The sequence below is a fragment of the Neofelis nebulosa genome, chromosome 4 (assembly GCF_028018385.1).
Source record: "Neofelis nebulosa isolate mNeoNeb1 chromosome 4, mNeoNeb1.pri, whole genome shotgun sequence".
In the NCBI taxonomy this organism is placed as follows: domain Eukaryota; kingdom Metazoa; phylum Chordata; class Mammalia; order Carnivora; family Felidae; genus Neofelis; species Neofelis nebulosa.
The window spans coordinates 160,050,724-160,068,145 of NC_080785.1; the positions used below are offsets into that span (position 1 = coordinate 160,050,724).

General features: G+C 61.2%; 1 protein-coding gene across 6 annotated transcripts in view; it reads left to right on the forward strand.

Annotated features, from left to right (window-relative positions):
• Window positions 1-3,457: 3,457 nt before the first annotated feature.
• ADGRL1 (adhesion G protein-coupled receptor L1) overlaps window positions 3,458-17,422 on the forward strand; it is a 45,184-nt gene continuing 31,219 nt past the window's right edge. For 4 of the 6 annotated variants that reach the window (XM_058727699.1, XM_058727700.1, XM_058727703.1 and 1 more), the window contains exon 1: window positions 4,180-4,377. The gene's annotated coding sequence lies outside the window, so the exon portion shown is untranslated. Of the gene's footprint in view, window positions 4,378-17,422 lie in introns of all 6 variants that reach the window. The other 2 variants (XM_058727702.1, XM_058727705.1) reach the window with 2 other exon arrangements.

A 17,422-nucleotide genomic window follows, 5' to 3' on the forward strand; every position in this document is an offset into this window, starting at 1 on the left:
AAGGTCTGGGCGTAGCTCAGTTCCTCCTGAGTCCTGAATGTGTTTCCTACCCATCCACCGACTGCCCCCCACCATCCACCTCACTCCCCCACCCCGCGCTCCGGTTACAAGCTTCGGCCTGGCACACAGGACTTAAGCTGGCACTGAGGACCTAAGGAGCCGGGGCAGGACACCGGGACACAGGGGAGGGTGGAGGGGGGCAGAACCCAGACAGGGGGGTCCGGGGCAGTGGATGCCACGCATGGAGGGCACAGGCGGGGACAGAGGGCACGGCTGAGTGGAGCCATGTCTGAAGCCGGGTTGCCCGAGGTGCTAAGGCGCACGACATGCAGGGTCCCCAGGTGGGAGGATCAGAACGTGAGGTGCCCTGGGCGCGGGACATCCTGGGTGTGGAGGGTTTGGGGTATAGGGTGCACAGAACGTGAGGTACCCGGGGCGAGGGGCACGCTGGGCATGGGAGGACCGCGGCGCACGGTAGGATGCCCGAAGCGAGAGTCACCCCGGGAGTGGAGAGTCGCCGCGCGCTGCGCGGGTACCAACCCGCACGGTGCAGGGCACGCGGCGCCCCGGCAAGACCGCGCGCTCGCGCCGACGCGTTGGTTCCCGGAGCCGGGCAGTTCTCGCAGACTCCACTGCGGCTGCGCAGCCGAGGGGTTGGGGGGCGGGGGTGTTGGGGGTGGTGATGGGAGGGAGTCAGGGCTCTTTCGCGCACCCAGTCTCTCCCCAGCCTTTGCTTCCCGAGCCCCTCGCCAGCGAGATCAGGAGCCCGGGATGGAATGGCGGCTGGCTAACCGATCCTGGCTGAGAGCAAGGGGATTAGCAGAGAGCGGAGGGGCTGGGAGGGGGTCCCTGGCCGGGATTTTTCCGAACCGAGCCGGGAGTCCCTTCAAGCCTGCGACCCCTTGATTTTCCACAAGTAAAAACTACCCCTTCTGGCAGTCCCTGGAGAATGCAAGTTGGCACCCCCTCACCTCCTAGACAAGCTCTTAGATTCCTAGGGTTGCTCTGCTGGGGGGAGGCGAGTGGGCTGCTCGTTGCTGGAGGGTGGGGGGTGGGAGGAGGCTCGGAGCCAGAGGGCTCTGGAGGTGTCTGCCCAACTTCCTCTGAGCTATACGTTGTAGAAAGCGGGCACTGCCCCCCCACTCCCCAGCACCCCCAAAGCCTTCCATGGGTCCTTATCAAGTGCTGTTGCTATATCTCAAAGTGGGAAACTGGGATGTGGGGAGGTGAGGCACCCCCTCCCATTCCCCGCCCCCCCCCGCCCCCCCCCCCCCCCCCCCGCCCCATAGACCCGCAGAATCCTTTCCACATTCACCAACCTCTGCTTCGTTCACATTCGTTCTTAGACCCAGTTGTTAGACCTAGCCACTCAGATTCGAGGCCTGAGCTCTACAGTCATGGAGTCCTGGGAGTGAAAGGGGAACAAAGGTGGCTCACCTACCCTCCCCCCGCTGGAAGTTTGGGGGCCTGATTTGCCCCAGGTTTTGGACTACGAAAATCCCTGCCTAGTCCTGAAATTGAAGCTCTCCGTTAAAGGGGGTGGAGGGCAGCAGGTCGCCAAGGAGTTTGCCCCTGGTCACCCAGCAGGCCTGGAAGTCTGGTGTCTCTGTCTTTCCCTATGTTCAGCTATCTGGATATGCTTCTTGGAAGGGTTTCTTAGAGGCCAGGTTAATTTGCTTGCAGATGTTCAGTTTAGGCTTTCTTGTTCAGAGTTTCCATCCAAGTCTGCCCCAAGTTTTGTGTATTTACCACCCAGACCCTCCGGCTGCGACTTCCACCCTATTCATCACCCATTCTCCAGGGCCAAGCTTGGGTGGCGATGCATTCTCTTCCCTGGAGACAGAAACAGGAGTCGGCCCTCCTCCCCTTCCTCAGCCCTTTCCCTTCGTCTATAATCCAGATCCAGATTTATCTGCCCGACATCTCCCCCACACCCCACTATGTGCCCCTTCTGGACCCACCAAGATTCATCCAGGACTTTGGACTTTGCATAAGCTGGCTGCTTTACTGTTTAGGCCTCGCTTTTGGATGGACTCCCTTCCCAGAGGATCCAAGCCAGGGATTTGCTCCTCCCCATTCCGAAGTCTTAGAGTTGCACCCATCTTTCATAAAACCGAGCCAGCAGCCAGGCTTCCAGGTCCAGTCTCCTGAGATCCTAACCCAATCTTACGTCTCAGGACCTTCCAGTAGCCCTCACCCCTCCGATTTCCCCCCAGCCCCCACCTGGCACTGTGTTCTCTATTCTGCTGAAGTGCTTATTTTTGGCCTGGGGCCCGGTTTTATAGCCCCCACTGTGGGTCTTGGCAGGGACAGTCTGGTTCCGGGGATCCAAGCCAGGTTGGACAGGCTTCCCCACCTTGGAGAGGGGGTGCGGGGCTCCCTCTGCAGCTTCGGCCTGAAACCTGCCCTTCACCTCACTCGGCCAGATGCCTAGGAACCCTCTGGTTCCTTGCCCTACTTCTTCAAGTCCACCAGCTGCAGTGTAGTGGCTGGGCTGTGAAATTCCGAACCGGGTTTTTGCTCTTGCCGAGAACCTAAAATTCCATTTTTTCTCTCTCCTCCCCCCCCCCCAACCCGCCTCCCCAAGCGAGACGTTCGAGGAGTTTATAGATACAACCTCCACCTAACGCTCCCCTCCCGGGTCCTACTGTCCCGTCAGCTCCAAGCCCTTGTCCAGTTGTCCAGGATCTTCTCCTGGGGTCTTGTCCTGTCCCGCTAATTCCAGTCCAGGCTTTGCGTCCCTCCCTTGTCTTTTATTGTAGGTCTGGTCTCCCAGGGTAGCAGCCTCCTCAATGCATTCCCTTCTCGTCGCCCCTGGATCCTGAAGCCGCTTTTACCAGCCCGCTTCATTGCAGCCAGCGCTCCGGATCCCTCCGTGCTAGAGTCCAGCCCTCCTTTTGCCCCTCCCCCTTGCACGTCTCCGCCAGAAAGATTGGGGCAGCCCATTCGGCCCCAGCCGCTAAGCAGCCCCTCCAGGAGCCCCCTGCGAGCCCAGGTCTGGGGAGTCTAGGCCAGGTCTTGCTTGTTCCCACTGCATTAGGCATGACGCATTACTCCGTCTCCCGAGGATGAATCCGGCCCCAAATTTGCGTGCCCCGGGTGCATTTGGCACTGTCGCAGCTACTTCCACCCCCCCCCCCCCCGCCCATCTCTGTCTAATCCAATCCGGGTTTTGCATACCCCTTCCAGAGCTCCTCCATTTCTCCCTTCGCCTTTCCTTTACTTAACTGCCGCGAAATCCTCTCCGGGTCTTCCTTGCGCCCGCCTCCCTTCCCCCACTCCCGGTTCCGACGCAGCCACCCAGCACGTCGCCTTCCCTCTTTTCGCATTTCCAGAGGGGCTGTAGGAGGCGCAGGAAAGGAAAATCCAGTCCGGGTTTTCTGGTCGGCCCCCGGTGCGCTCGGACTCGTTGCGGCGGCCGATCCCTGGCGGCAGCTCCGGGCCGGGTTTTGCGCGCGCCCGCCGCCCCCCTCCCGGAGCGGGTGCGTCGGGGAGAGGGGCGAGCAGGCGGCTTGTCATTGCTGGTGCCCGGCGCCGGCTCGGTCCGCGCGTCCTGCGGTGCCCACGGGCCCGGCCCGGCGCCCCCCCCCCCCTCCGGCCGCCCCGGGGGCGCGACGCCGCCGCGCCCGCCTCCAGCCGCGCCCCCCCAGCTCCGCGCCGCCCGCCCCCAACCCGAGCCCCCCGCGGCCACTGCGGGGAGCCCGAGCCGTCGGCGCGGGAGCTGTTGGCGCTGCGGCGCCTCCGCCCCGCCGTCTGCCGAGGAGGCCCCGGCGGATGGGGCCGAGCGGGCCCCGGAGCGGCGCCGCCGGGCGGCGGGGGGCTGCAGGGGCGCCCCGGCTGGCCCGTTAACCCCTCGGCCGCCGCCGCCGCCGCCGCCGCCGTCGTCGGAGGGGGCTGGGAAGTCGCCTGGGCGCACACGTGCCGCCTCCGTCGGGGCCGCGGAGCTGCGGGGGAGATGCGGGCCGCTGTCGGCGCCGCCTCGGGGGGCTCCGCCTCGCCCCAGCCCCCGGAGCTCTGACGCCGCCGCCCCCGCCCCGCCGCCTCCGCCGCCTCCCTCTCCGGGAGGGGTGCAGACCCGCTCGCCCCCAGCCCCGAGCCTCTGCCGCCGCGAGGGGGCCGCCTTTGGAGCTGTATAATCCGTTTTTTTTTTCTTTTTTAATTTTTTTTTTTTTTTTTTTTTTTTTTTTTTTTAATTTTTGGTTAGTGGCGGCGGTGCTGGGCCGGGGGAAGGAGGGGACACGGAGGCCGCCCTCGCCCCGCCACCCCTCACCCTTTTCCCCCCCGCCCCGGTTCCGGGAGATGTGCCGGGCGGGGGGCCGGGGTTCGCGGAGCCGCAGGAGAGACGCGCAGGGCCGACCCCGGAGCGGCGCTGGACAGGTGAGTGTCTGCGGGTCCAGGGCGAGGGGGACGCCGCACCTGGGCCAGGTGTGCGGGCCGAGGCGGGTGGGGGGAGGACGGGAGCCGAGGCCTGTCCGGGCCGCGAAGGGGGAGGGGATGCTGGAGCCGCGACTCTCTGCACCTGAGCCGGAGGGGAGTCGGGGGCGGCCTGCACTTCGTATCCACCGGCTTGGGGGTCAAGAGGGGCGGCCCCCACGGAGCGCCGGGGACGCTGGGGTGCGGATGGGCGGCCGCGGGGTGCCCGGCGGGGGGAGGGGACCGCGAGTGTGCCCGCGCGTGGCTGCGTGTGCCCGCGCGCGCTCCAGCCTTTGTGGGGAAGCGGCGCGGCGGTGCCTGCGTGTCCCCGGTGCGTGTGCGCGCGGGTGCTTGGCGCCCTGTTTGTGTAGGTGTCTGGGTGTGAGCGGAGAGGGTGCGTGTGCGCGCCGCGCGCGGGCCCCGGCCCCCGGAGGAGCAGTGTCGAGGGCTGGCACCGCAGGATGCTGGGCTGGGGATTGTTTTTCTCCGGGAGGCAGAGACGCGGTGGATGGGGAGGGGTCCGTCTGGGTGTCCCGCCGGCCGCAGCGCGGGGGGCACCGCTGTCAGGAGGTGGGCAGCTCGGCTGCGTCTTCTCGCTCCCGCTCTCGCTGGCACCCGGTTAAGCCTGGGAAGCTGTTGGGTTTGATCCACCCGGATTCGGGCTCTGAGGGCGAGAGCCCTCCCTCTCCCCCAGGTGTTCATTGGGTCGAGCTATGGGGATTCAACTGTCATCCTCCCATCGGAGGGTCCCGGGACGGGAGTCCGGACCAGAAGAGGGTGGAGAGTGCTGTGGGTGCTCGGCCTCGGCCAGAAAAATGCCCCTGCAGGCATCGCTTCAGTGAACCCCCAGCACCCCTACGAAGACAGCACTCTGCTTGCACAGCCCCCACGCACGGCCCTGTCCCTACTCTTCCAGTCTAGGTCAGCACCCAGCCCCATCCCTGCCCAGCCCCTCACTGTACCTTCCTGGCCCGTAACCACTGCCCCCCATGACCCTCCCCAGCGGTGGCAGCTGCGTGGGTGTCCAGCCGTCCCAGGCTTGAGGCAGGGCCCCCTTTCCTCCTGGCTCCTGCAGGACCCAGGGCCTGGGTTAGTCTGCCCACATCCAAACATGTGGTGTGCCTGGGGGAGCAGGGGGAGGGGTTCAAGATGGCTGCCAAGATGGCTGGTCGCCTCTCCGCCTCTCTCTCTCTGTTTCTCTTTCTCTCTCTCCCTTTTCTGCTTGCTCTGTTCCCTTAGCTGCTACAGGAGTCATCGCAGAGAAGGGGTCGGACAGTGTGGGGACAGGTGTGGGGGACTCCTAAGGATGATGTCTGCCCTAGGCCTGTTGACCTCAATGCTGTTTGCTTCTTGGGGAGAGGCTGTTGGTCTCTGTTCTTCTTTCCAGCACCCCAGGGGCCGGCATGAGCTTGTAACCTGACCCCAGACCCCATCCGTTCAGCCCAGCTCACAGCTGGGGGCTCCCTGCCCTCCACCTGCTCTTCTAGGCCTGGCACCTGAATTATCATCGGGATGGTGTGGTGCCCCATGGAGGGTCCCCATCTGTCATCCTCTCGGTCTGCCCCATGGCCAGGGGCTCAGGACTCCCAGTGGGGCTGGGTCAGGCCCCAGCTGTGGGGGCAGGTGACTTCTCTTTCCTCCCCACTCCCCACCCACTAATGCCAAATTTATTACTTAAAAGTAGGATGAAAACAGGAAGAATAAGAGAAGGAATACAACCTTCATTATCATATCGAGAAAATTATCCGTGATTTTCCTAACTAGCAATTTGCCTGCCATGCCGTTCAGAACTGACTTGCCCATTAATTACAGAGATGAAAAATCATCTGGAAAGCGGAAAAGGGAACTAATTCGATCCCTGGCTGGCGGCAGTGGCACCCATGCAACGAGCCACATACATGTACGCTCACATGTGAGCACCGGCCCTCCTACTGTGACGGCCACCTTCCCTCCTCTCCCTTGGTGACCTCCCGCAGGGGCTTAGCCCACCCCATGCTCGTGGTCCCTGCCCTCCAGTGCCTCACTAGGCCATCCCTCTACAGGACGCCCACCCCAACCCCCCACTCTTGGGGACCTAGCTTAAGGCATGATCACCCCTGATAATGCCTGCCTTTGGGCTTGGAAGCTACCCAGGGTTAGGGAGGGCGGGGAGACGGGGCCGGCGTACCTGGGCCATGGTGCCTGTAGGGAAGGGGTGGAAGGGAGACTCATGAAGCCCTGTGTCTATTCCCAGCGTGCCCTAGGGAACCTAGGAGGACCCCCACCAGGTGTGTAGGGGAGGGGCTGGCCGGCTCCCTGGCTGCACTGCTGTCTGCATCTAGCGGTCTGAACTCCTGGCCCCGGGGGCTCCACCTGTGAGCCGCCTGCATCTGGGGCGTGCATCTTCCTCGCACCCCCAGGCTGGTAGGAGAGCATGAGCCCCAGTGTGGGCATCTGGTGGTGGGGGGGTGCTGATCCCAAGGGGCTGTGCTGCTCAGCTAGAGCGGGTACCCCTAATGCGGAAGAGGAGGAGCGGGATCCCCGCTGGCTGTGGGGAGCTGAGCTCCAGGTCTCTGCTCCCTCCTACCTCTCCAGCCAGCTGTGTGGCCAAGGACAAGGCTCCGATTTCAATGTGGGCTCCTCTCAAGGATCCGATTTCCAGCCACCAGACACTTCCCTCTTCCAGACCCCTCTTTGTTGGGGGGGGGGGGGTGTTCCCTGGGTCTGGAGTCTGGACCCGACCGCGGTGACCCTGGACGTGCCTGAGCAACCGAGCCTTCCTCCTGGGCCGGGTGTTGGCCGCCCCCATCAAAGAGGAAAGCAGGGTCCCAGGACGGGAGGCTGTTGCCGAACAGAGCCACGGGCGGGGGGAGGTCGTCATCGCCCCCAGAATCCAGTCCTCTGTCAGATGTCTGTGTGTTCTGTGTGTGCGATTTGGACGGTGACCCGGCTGAGCCTGGCTGCGGTCACGTGTCCAACAGGCTGGTCCGATGCTTGTAGGGGTCTCCTGTGTGCTGGGGTTTGTGAGTTTTGCAGAGCGAGTGGCCCCGTGTTTGTCTGTGGCTCCACACAGGAGCGGGGGGTCTGCATCTTACGTGACAGGTATGTGGACACAAGGCTTCTTGGAACGAGGCTGGGTGCACCTCTTCGTGCGGTCTGTGCTGGTGATGCCGTGGGGACAGTGCCCTGTCCTCGTGGAGCTCTTAGTCTGGCAACACGTAGGGATTTCAGTCAAGGGGCTTGTATTCCAGGGGTTAGGGAGAAGGTTTGTGGCAGCCCCTGTGTCCACGTAATACAGCAGGTTCCGGCACTGGGCCATCTTGGGGTTTGGCCCTGCGTGACCATCCCCAACACCTCGTCCCCTTCACTCCCTCTCTCCTCACTTCTCCACCAACATGTTAAGTACATTTCGACCCCTGGGCCTTTGCACTGGCTGTTCTTCCACCCAGGACTCTCACCCAGACATCCACAAGGCTTTTGCTTCTTCACCCGCTTCAGATGTCAGCCCCCCCCCCGCCCCCCGTAACCTTTACCCCGTGCAGCCTGTTTAAAATCGCAGCCTCCCACCCACCTCGTGACTTTGCCTAGCATGGATGCCTTTTTGCACACTCTGTCATTTATTTATTTATTGTGCCTGTTTCTTTGTCATCTGTCTCCCCAGCCAGGATCCAAGTGCTCAGGGAGTTTATCACTTGGTTTGCTTTTGGATCCAAGGTGTCGAGACTCATACCTGGCCCACAGTAGGTGTTCAAGAAATCTTACCTGAGTGAATGGGAGGGGGCCTGTCAAAGGACGAGAGTCCTCCGGCTGTGTATGGTGAGGGCTCCCCATCCACCCCGCCCCTTTGGGGGGACTGAGGGCCGCCGCTAGGGGCCTGACCGGGCCATCTCTGCACCTGTTCCCCGTGCCCACCTATGAGCCCACCTGTGCCCACCAGCTCTCTCTGAGCTGGCCTCATTGGTGCTCCACTGTGTGAGGGTATCTGTATGGAACTGTGCACGCTATGGGGTGGAGAGCCTGAGGTGGCAAATGTGGGGCCCTCTGTTCGGCGGGGGGATTGGAAACCCAGGGTCAGGGCCCAAGCAGCCCCTCCTGGTAGGGCACTGACCCAGCTTCTCTGTCTCATGGGATGCGGCCCTCACCCTTGTTTCCAGTCTGCATTGGCCCTGGGGAAATAGCCCAGCAGAAGCCCCCTGCCTCCCCACCCCCAACTCCAAAATTTGGGGAAGATAAAAACTCTAATAAATAGATGCTGAGGCTAAAAATAGCCCTGCCCCCCCCCAAAGCTAAAAATAGTCAGGGTCCCTCCCTCAAGGCTAAAAATACCCAGGAAGTCAGGAATGGGCAAGCCAGGGAGCCAAGCGGGAGCTCCTGTCAGGCCCCTGGAGAGGTGGCGCAGGCAGGCGAAGGGGTCTCCAAGCCATGGCGGTCCTGGGATCGGGGCCGGGTCATTCTCTGCGGGGGCTGCCCTGTGGATCACAGGACTGCGGCCAGCATCCCCGCCCTGCCCCCTCCAGATACGGGTAGTATCCCCTCCGCCCCCGACTGAGACCCCAGACATTGCCAAACAGCCTGGGACGGAGAACAGGCTTGTGCCTCGTTGGGAACTACTGCTCAGGACCAGGGGTCAGCACGGTTTCTCTGTGAAGAGCCAGATAGTAAGTTCAGGAGACTTACAGGTCGCCCACCTGCTCTTCTCATACTCTTCCTCTGCCTCCTCTTGAAAACCTTTTGTTTATTTTTTTTAACGTTTGTTTTAAATGTTTGTTTTTGAGAGAGAGAGAGAGAGAGAGAGAACAAGTGTGGGTGGGGGAGGAGCCGGGGGGGGGGGGGGGACAGAGGATCCGAAGCGGGCTCTGACCAGATAGCAGAGAGCCCGATGTGGGGCTTGAACCGACAAACCTTGAGATCATGACCTGAGCCAAAGTCCGACGCTTAACTGACTGAGCCACCCAGGTGCCTCTCTTCACAACGTTTAAAGTGTGGCAAGGCCACTCTTACTCCACCGGCTGTGCAAAAACAGGGAGTGACTGGGCCATCGATGGTCAGCTCCTGCCCTAGAGTACCCCACAGTTGCCCTTGGTGGTGGAAGCCAGGGCACCTGTGGGTGTACCCTCCTCATCAGGGGAGAGCCCCCTTTGGGGCGCACTTGTGCACTTAAGTACACAGCAAGTCTGGTACAGTCTGTCCCTGTCGCCTCCCTGCCCTCGCCTCTTCCCAGTCCGCCATGCTCCCTCCGCTGGTCACACTGGCTTCCTCACTTGTCTTCAAACAAGCACTGGCCAGCCCCAGGACCTTTGCACAGGCTGTGCTCCCTGACAGGAACTCTTTTCCTTGGACACCTGTACGGCTCCTCCCTGAACCTTTGTGGGGCTTTGCTGCAGTGTCTGGGCTTTCTACATCACTCTATTATAAATTGTACACACTACCCACTCCCCCCCGCATTCTAACACACACACACACACACACACACACACACACACACACACACACACCAGAGCCCCTGTTCCTCCACGATACTGGTACATCATGGGACAGACTCCTTTAGTGCTCTTTGTGTCTGGCTTCTCCACAGATGTCTGTCCAGCACCTAGATGAGTGCCTAGTACAGAGGTGCCCTACAGAGGATGCGTGTGATCGTCATATATTACTCCTAAACCCCGTGGCCACTGCGGGAGGCTTCCATCCCATTTCCGTGGGGGAGAGGCAGAATTCCGAGGAAGAACACGTAGCCTGAGGTGGGCAGAACTGGGATTTGAACCTAGGACCCTGGGACTCTTCCCTCTTGCCCTGCTAGGCATCATCTCCCCCTCTCTCTGGTCTCTGTACCGCCCCACCCCTGCCCCTTCACTGCCAGCATCTGGAGGCCCAGAGACTCCTGAGGCCTTCTACCCTGCACCTTGGGCCCTGGCTCCTCTGACCGTTTTCAGCTGTGTTCTGTCATGCCCCGAGTGCAAGGCTCTGGTTTGGGCAGGGAACACCATGAGGTGGAAAGAGACCACAGGCCACCACGGTACCAGCCTCCCATGGTAAGGAGCCTGGAGGAGGCACCTGATGAGTCTATCAGTCAGGGAAGGCTTCCTGGGGGAGGGAGCCTCCCAGCTGCAGCCTGGAGGGGGAAGGAGGGATACAGTGGAGGGGAGAGAGAGCGTGTGAGGAGAGGCCTGCCCTGAGGTCAGAAAGAAGGTGGTGGCTCCACGGGGAAAAGGTAAGATGTTTTCTGGCCAGGTGTGTAGAGAGGAGGCTGGAGGCCGGTCTTGGGGGCAGAAGGATTGAGTTTGTGCCATGGGGCTGGGAAGGCCTATGGAGGGGTCAGGGCCCGCTGGACAGGATGGGAATACTCAGCATGAGTTCTTTCCGGTTCCTGCGTGGGAGAGAACTACAGAGGGTAAGAAGAGAGGCCGGGAAGCCAGCAGGAACAGGAGGCTACTGCGGGCTCCCAAAGTGAAGGCTCCGGAAGGGGCCTTGAGACATCAGGGCTGGTGTGGAGGGTTTGAGACCAGAGTTGACAGGGTTTTGCGGGTGACTGGTAGGAGGGTGGAGGAAAGGAAGCACGGGGTAAACTCCAGGTTCCTGGCTTTGATGGCTGAGTGGACAGAGAGAAAAGAAGGGGGTGGGGATGGGGAGCCCCCACTGCTCTCAGCACCACCCCCCCCTCCGCCGCAGTCTAATCTTCCTTGGCAACAGAAGGGAGTCTGTGAACTTCCGAGTCAGGCCATGTCCCTGCTCTGCTCAGAACCTTCCTTGGCTCCCACCTCACTTGGAGAAAAAGCCTGTGTCCTACCCCTTGACTCATACCTACTAGCCCTGTCCCGTAACCTCCCCTAGCCCTCAACCTCTTCCCACTCTCCCCCTGCTCGCTGGGCCGCAGCCACGCGCCGGCAGATTCCTACCCCCGAGCCTTTGCACGTGCGGTTCTCTCTGCCCGAGATCTTTCCCCAGGTCCCTGGGTGGCTCACCTCCTTGACACTTCTGTTAAAATGTCTCCTTCCGGGAGAGGTGTTCCCTGAGCACCCCATTTACACTTGTCCCCACAGATACACCCCCACACTCTCCCTCCCCTTCAGGCCTGTTTTCCTCCAAAGTACTGTGACCCAGTGGGAACTAGGTGACTGTCTGCTGAATGGATAACCTCTTCTCTGGGCCTGTTTTTGTCTTTGTTCATTAAACAAATTAAGTACTTGTTCTTGCCCAGGGCTGGGCATGCAACAGAGAGCCAGAATGACCCGCGATGGAACTTTCCCTGAGGAGTCCCCAGCTGGTGGGAAAGACAGACATTCAACAGCAGAGCCCAAGTCCAGTCAGGGAAGCAAAGCGTGGAGGCCCAGTGTGCTGTGAGCGGGGCTATAGGAGAGACTGACGCAGGCCGTCCTTTTGAAGGAAGAGTGGGGCAGGGGCCCTGGTACTGTGTGTATGGGGTGGGGGGAGAGGGGAGAGGTGTGGGGGGGGCACTTTGGGAGGCTGGAGCAGAGAAGGGAGTGAGAAGGTGGCAGGAGACCGGAGCCTGAGATCCCATGCTAGGCCACCTGAGACAATAGGGAGCCATGGAGGGTTGTAGGCTGGGAGGGATATGATTGGGTTTTTATTTTGCAAAGATCACTTGGGCTGGGTGGAGAGTGGATGGGGTGGGAATGGCAGATAGATGGGGGAGACCGGGGAGGAGGCTCTGGGGGCAAGGGCTTCCTCGAATGGCCCCCACCCCTCTGTGGTCCAGGCCACTGGGCAACTAGAGTGACCTTTTATTTAGTTATTTAGTTATTTTTTTAATGTTTTCATTCATTTTTGAGACAGAGAGAGACAGAGCATGAGCAGGGGAGGGGCAGAGAGAGAGGGAGACACAGAATCCGAAGCGGGCTCCGGGCTCTGAGCCGTCGGCACACAGCCCGACGCGGGGCTCGAACTGACGGACCGTGAGATCGTGACCTGAGCCGGAGTCGGACGCCCAACCGACCGAGCCACCCAGGCGCCCCCAGAGTGACCTTTTAAAACTGACAAGACTGACAAAGCCCACCCTGTGGTCCTGACATCTAGTGGGAGAAAAATAATAAGCAGATAAATCAAATGCGCGGCTGGCATGCTGGTGATGGAGGCTGTGGAGAGAAAAGCCGGAATAGGAGGTAGGAGCACTGGGGCCAGCGGGGCCTCCCTGAGCAGGCAGCAGTGAAACAAGGACCTCTAGGCCAGGTAGAAGCCGTGCAGGTATCTGGGGAAGAGGGAACAACCCGTGCAAAGGTCCTGAGGTGGGACCACGCCTGATGTTCTCCTCCAGGAAACGGGGGGCTGAGCGGGCAAGGAGAGCGGAAGGAGGTGAGGGCAGGGGTGGGATAGAGCGTGCAGGGCCTTGCGGGCCCCGGGGAAGGACATGGGCTTTTGTTCCCAGCGAGGTGGGAGTCCTAGAGGGTTCTGAGCAGAGGAGTGTGCCCGACTCAGGTGCTCACGGGCACCCTCTGGCCACTGTGGGAGGAACGGGCTGCGGACGGCGATGGCCCGAGACCTGAGAGGCCGAGGCAGGGCTGCCCAGGGGACAGGTGATGGGGCTGGACCAGTGAGGGCCGAGGAGTGGGAAGAGAGCAGATTCTGCAGGAGGGGCCGCGGGAGCCGCTGGGGTTGGAAGTGGGGTGAGCACCGGGGCGGCCTGGGCTGCCCTCTGGGGAGATGGTGAGATACGGGGCCGGGGTGGGAGGCTTTGGGAGGACCCTGCCCTCTCTGAGCCCGCAGCGTCCTGCCCAGGGGAGGGCTGTGTGCTCGGCGCTGTCTGGGTGCTTGCTTCACCTCTGCGAGGTAGAGCTGTTAGTCCTGAGTTGAGACAGGAAATGGGCTCTCAGAGGCAAAGAGCTGAGCCTGAGGCCACGCCAGGTTCAGACCCTGGAGCCTAGCCCTTGTACCTTCCCCTGGGGACCTGCTGCTTCCTTACGCTGCCAGGCCTGAGGGCTTCCTGGAGGAGGCAGGTCTGCGGAGCTGGGCTCTCAGGCTGCTGGGTTTCGGGGGAGAGGCAGGAGATTCCTGTGGAGGGGCAGGGCCACGAGGGGCCCTGAGCTCCTCACCTCCCCGCTTGGTGTCCCCCCAGGCATTCAGACTCCCACCTACTCGAGGAGAGGGTTGCCATGGCAACTGCACTCCAAGGGCAGACTAGAGGCGCCCCCTCTTCTCCAGCAGCTGGTTCTCCTCCTGTCACCCTCCCCTGCCCCGCTTCAGGGCACCCGAGGACAGAGCCTGGGCCGTGTCACCCACTCTCAGGATCCCCGCTGCACCCCTCCCCCTCGACTCAACCCTGACGTGGGGCTCAGGAGCAAACAGGCAGGTGTGGGACTGGTGCGCTGCCCACATGACCTGGGGGTTGGACACATGCCTGGGGTCTGGTCCACCTTGCGGCGTGAGGGCAGCAAGCCCTGTGTCCCACGCATTGAATTAGGGTCACCCAAGTCTGCGGAGGCTTGAGGTGGGGACAGACTCAGGTGCAGGCTCATCTGGCCCCGTGGGTGCAGCACGTCTGGACGTGCCCAGCTCTGGGGGTGCCGTCACACAGAAGCGGTGGGTCCCAGAGAAGGGGGCTGTCCCGGCCACCACAGTCTCCCCAGCCGAACCTCGGGGGCCAGCCTGCCTGGGTTCAGAGTCCCTTGAGCAGTGGGGTGCCCCTGGGACCTCACTTTCCCCATCTGTACCATGCGGGTGCGTGCCTCCCCCACCCGCCCTCCCCGTGTACTAAGCTCTCCAAAGGACCAAACGCGCCGTGTGTATACGGTGCCTGGGATGGGCCACAGAGGTGTCAGCTGCTGTCCCCGGCGTCACAGGAGGGTCTGGGACTGGCGATCCCAGAGTTTGTGCCAGGCTCTCTGAGGCTGTGCGACTCAGCCCTGCCCCCGTCTCTGTCCCCCACCCGCCCCCATGTGTCCTGACCCCCCGGGGGTGCGTCTGTCAGAGCTGCCGTGACCGACCGAGTACCCCAGACTGGCAGGCTTTCACCACGGAAACTTATTATCCAAGTGCCGGAGGCCAGACGTCCAAGGTCAAAGTGCGGGCTCCGTGGGTTCCTTGCGGAGGCTCTGAGGGAGCGTCTGTCCCGTGCCCCTCCCGTGGCTTGTGGGGGTTCTGGGGCACGCCTTGGCGATCCTCCCGATCCCTGCCTCTGTCCTCCCCTGCTGCACACCACACATCTGCATCTACGTCTCAATATCCCCTTTTCCATAAAGACACCAGCCATGCTGGCTGAAGGCTCACCCTAACGACCTCATTTCAACTTGATTACCCGTTATTTATTTACTTACTTATTTTTATATTTATTTTAATTTTTTTAACGTTTATTTATTTATTTTTTTTTTTTCAACGTTTTTTATTTATTTTTGGGACAGAGAGAGACAGAGCATGAACGGGGGAGGGGCAGAGAGAGAGAAGGAGACACAGAATCGGAAACAGGCTCCAGGCTCCGAGCCGTCAGCCCAGAGCCTGACGCGGGGCTCGAACTCACGGACCGCGAGATCGTGACCTGGCTGAAGTCGGACGCTTAACCGACTGCGCCACCCAGGCGCCCCAACGTTTATTTATTTTTGAGACAGAGAGAGACAGAGCATGAATGGGGGAGGGGCAGAGAGAGAGGGAGACACAGAATCTGAAACAGACTCCAGGCTCTGAGCTGTCGGCACAGAGCCTGACGTGGGGCTCGAACTCACGGACTGTGAGATCATGACCTGGGCCGAAGTCGGCCGCTTTACCGACTGAGCCACCCAGGCGCCCCTATATTCATTTTTGAGAGAGAGAGAGAGAGAGAGAGAGAGAGGCAGAAAGAGAGGGAGACACAGAATCCAAAGCAGGTTCCAGGCTCTGAGCCATCAGCACAGAGCCCGACGTGGGGCCTGAACTCACAGACTATGAGATCATGACCTGAGCCGAAGTCAGATGCTTAACCCGCTGTGCCACCAGGCACCCCAACTTGATTACCTTTTAAAAGACTAAGTCAGGTCCCATTCTGAGGTGCTGGGGGATAGGATTCCAACATACCTTTTTCTTGCTGGTGGGGGGCGGGCAGTTCATAACACCCCCCTCCGGAGGCCCCAGGGATGTTCAGGCTCAGGCCTCCTGGGACATGGCTCCCACCTCCCCACGTCTGGCCTTGCCTCCCCGCTTAGGTGGGCGCCGGGTGGCAGGCCGAGCTGCCCAGGCCGGGTGGGCACACAGGCCAGGAAGGGAGAGCAGGGGACAGTAGTCACAGTGCCCGGCTCCTCCTACTCCAGCCCTGAGCTGGGGCCCGTTCTGGGAGTGCCTGGGCTTTCTGGGGAGTGGCCTTCAGGGAGTGGGGGGCAGCCTGAAGGGAACGCTCTGTGTGGCCCTCAGGCAATGGTGCCTAGGCCCCCAGGTCACAAGCCCCCACCTCTGTCCCCTGGCATTCATTGGGTAAGCATCTGCGTGAGGACCTACTGTGTATCTCCGTGCTGGAGGTGGCCTGGGGAGATTGCACTTTCCTGGGGGTGTGAAGGAAATCCACGAGTAGACAAGCGAAGTCTTGAGGCAGTGACGCGATCAGTGGCGACGGTAGTGACAGCTGCTGCAGGGGACGCTCCTCAGTCACTGTGTGCCAGCCACGGCCCCGAGTGTCTCACGCGCATGAACTCCTCCTGCCAACGCGGCTGCCCTGGGCGGTATCCCTGTCTCACCCAGAGGACCTTACGGGATGGCGGGGGGTGGGGGGGGGGCTGGGCGGGAGGCACCAAGTGCACACAGACCGAACGGACTGGAGGCCCACCTGCCTCTCTGAGGAGGGCACATCTGAACTGCGATCTAGGGGACACAGGCCGGGGCCACCTGGTGGGATTCTGCGTTGTCTCAGGGATCGTGGAGCGGGAGACATTGTCAAGAGTGACAAGATGTCTTTAAAAGGAAAAGGACCCCTGTCTCAGACTCATAGAGGCTCAGTCAGTTTGGCTCCAGTCATGATCTCACTGTTTCGTGAGTTCAAGCCCTGCATCAGGCTCGCTGTTGTCCGCGCAGAGCCCGTTTGGATCCTCTCTCTTTCTCTCTCTCTCTCTCTCTCTCTCTCTCTGCCCCTCCCCTGCTGGTGCTCTTTCTCTCTCTCTCTCAAAAATAAACAAACATCTTTAAAAAAGAGACCCCTCTCTGGAAACAACCCAGGCATCCCCAAACAAGATGTGGTCCATCCTCGTAATGGAATATTATTCAGCCCCAAAGAGGGATGAGGGGCTGACACAGGCTACTGTGTGGATGAGCCTGAGGGACACCATGCTGAGTGACACAAGTTAGCCACAGGGGGATACATCCTGTGCGATTCCTCTCACATGAGGTCCCCAGAGGAGCCAGTCGTAGAGGCAGAAGGTAGATTGGTCGTCGCCAGGGGCGGGGGCTAGCAGTGACCCCTAACGAGGACAGAGTCTCTGTTTGGGGTGATGACAGGGTTTTGGAAATAGACCGTGGTGGCAATGGTGGCACAGCACTGAGAATGTAATTAACGCCATTGAATTATACACGTAAAAGCGGTTAAAATGACACATTTTATGTTACATGTCTGTTACACCGTAATTTTATAAAGGCCCCTCTGGCTGCCGGTGGGGAGCCCAGAGTGTGGGAGCCAGAGGGGTTGGAGGCTGCTAGAGGGAGGCCAGGGCTGTCCGGAGAGCGGCTGCTGGGGTGTCCTAACTCCTGAACTGGATGTCAGGGCGAAGGAAAGAGGAACCAAGGATTTTGACTCCCTGGGTTTCAGCCCAGGGAACCGGGGGGATGGTGGGACCATGGACTTATATGGGGGGTGGGGTTGTTTTGGTCTGGTCAGGCTGGGAGACCCAAGGGAGGTGTAGACGGTGAGGAGAGAAGCAGGGCTGGCGCTCCACTGTGGCAGTCTTGGGGGAGGCTAGTTGAGTCCCCCAAGGAGTGTGGATGGGGGAGAGGCCTGGGGACCCCCACCTGGGGTTCCAGCGCCCGGGTCCTGGGTGCAGCCCTTGGGGGTGGGAGCCACCTCGCTCAGATGCATGCCCCCGGTGTTCTGATTCTGCTGTGCTGTGGACAGCACCCTTTGATGGGTCCC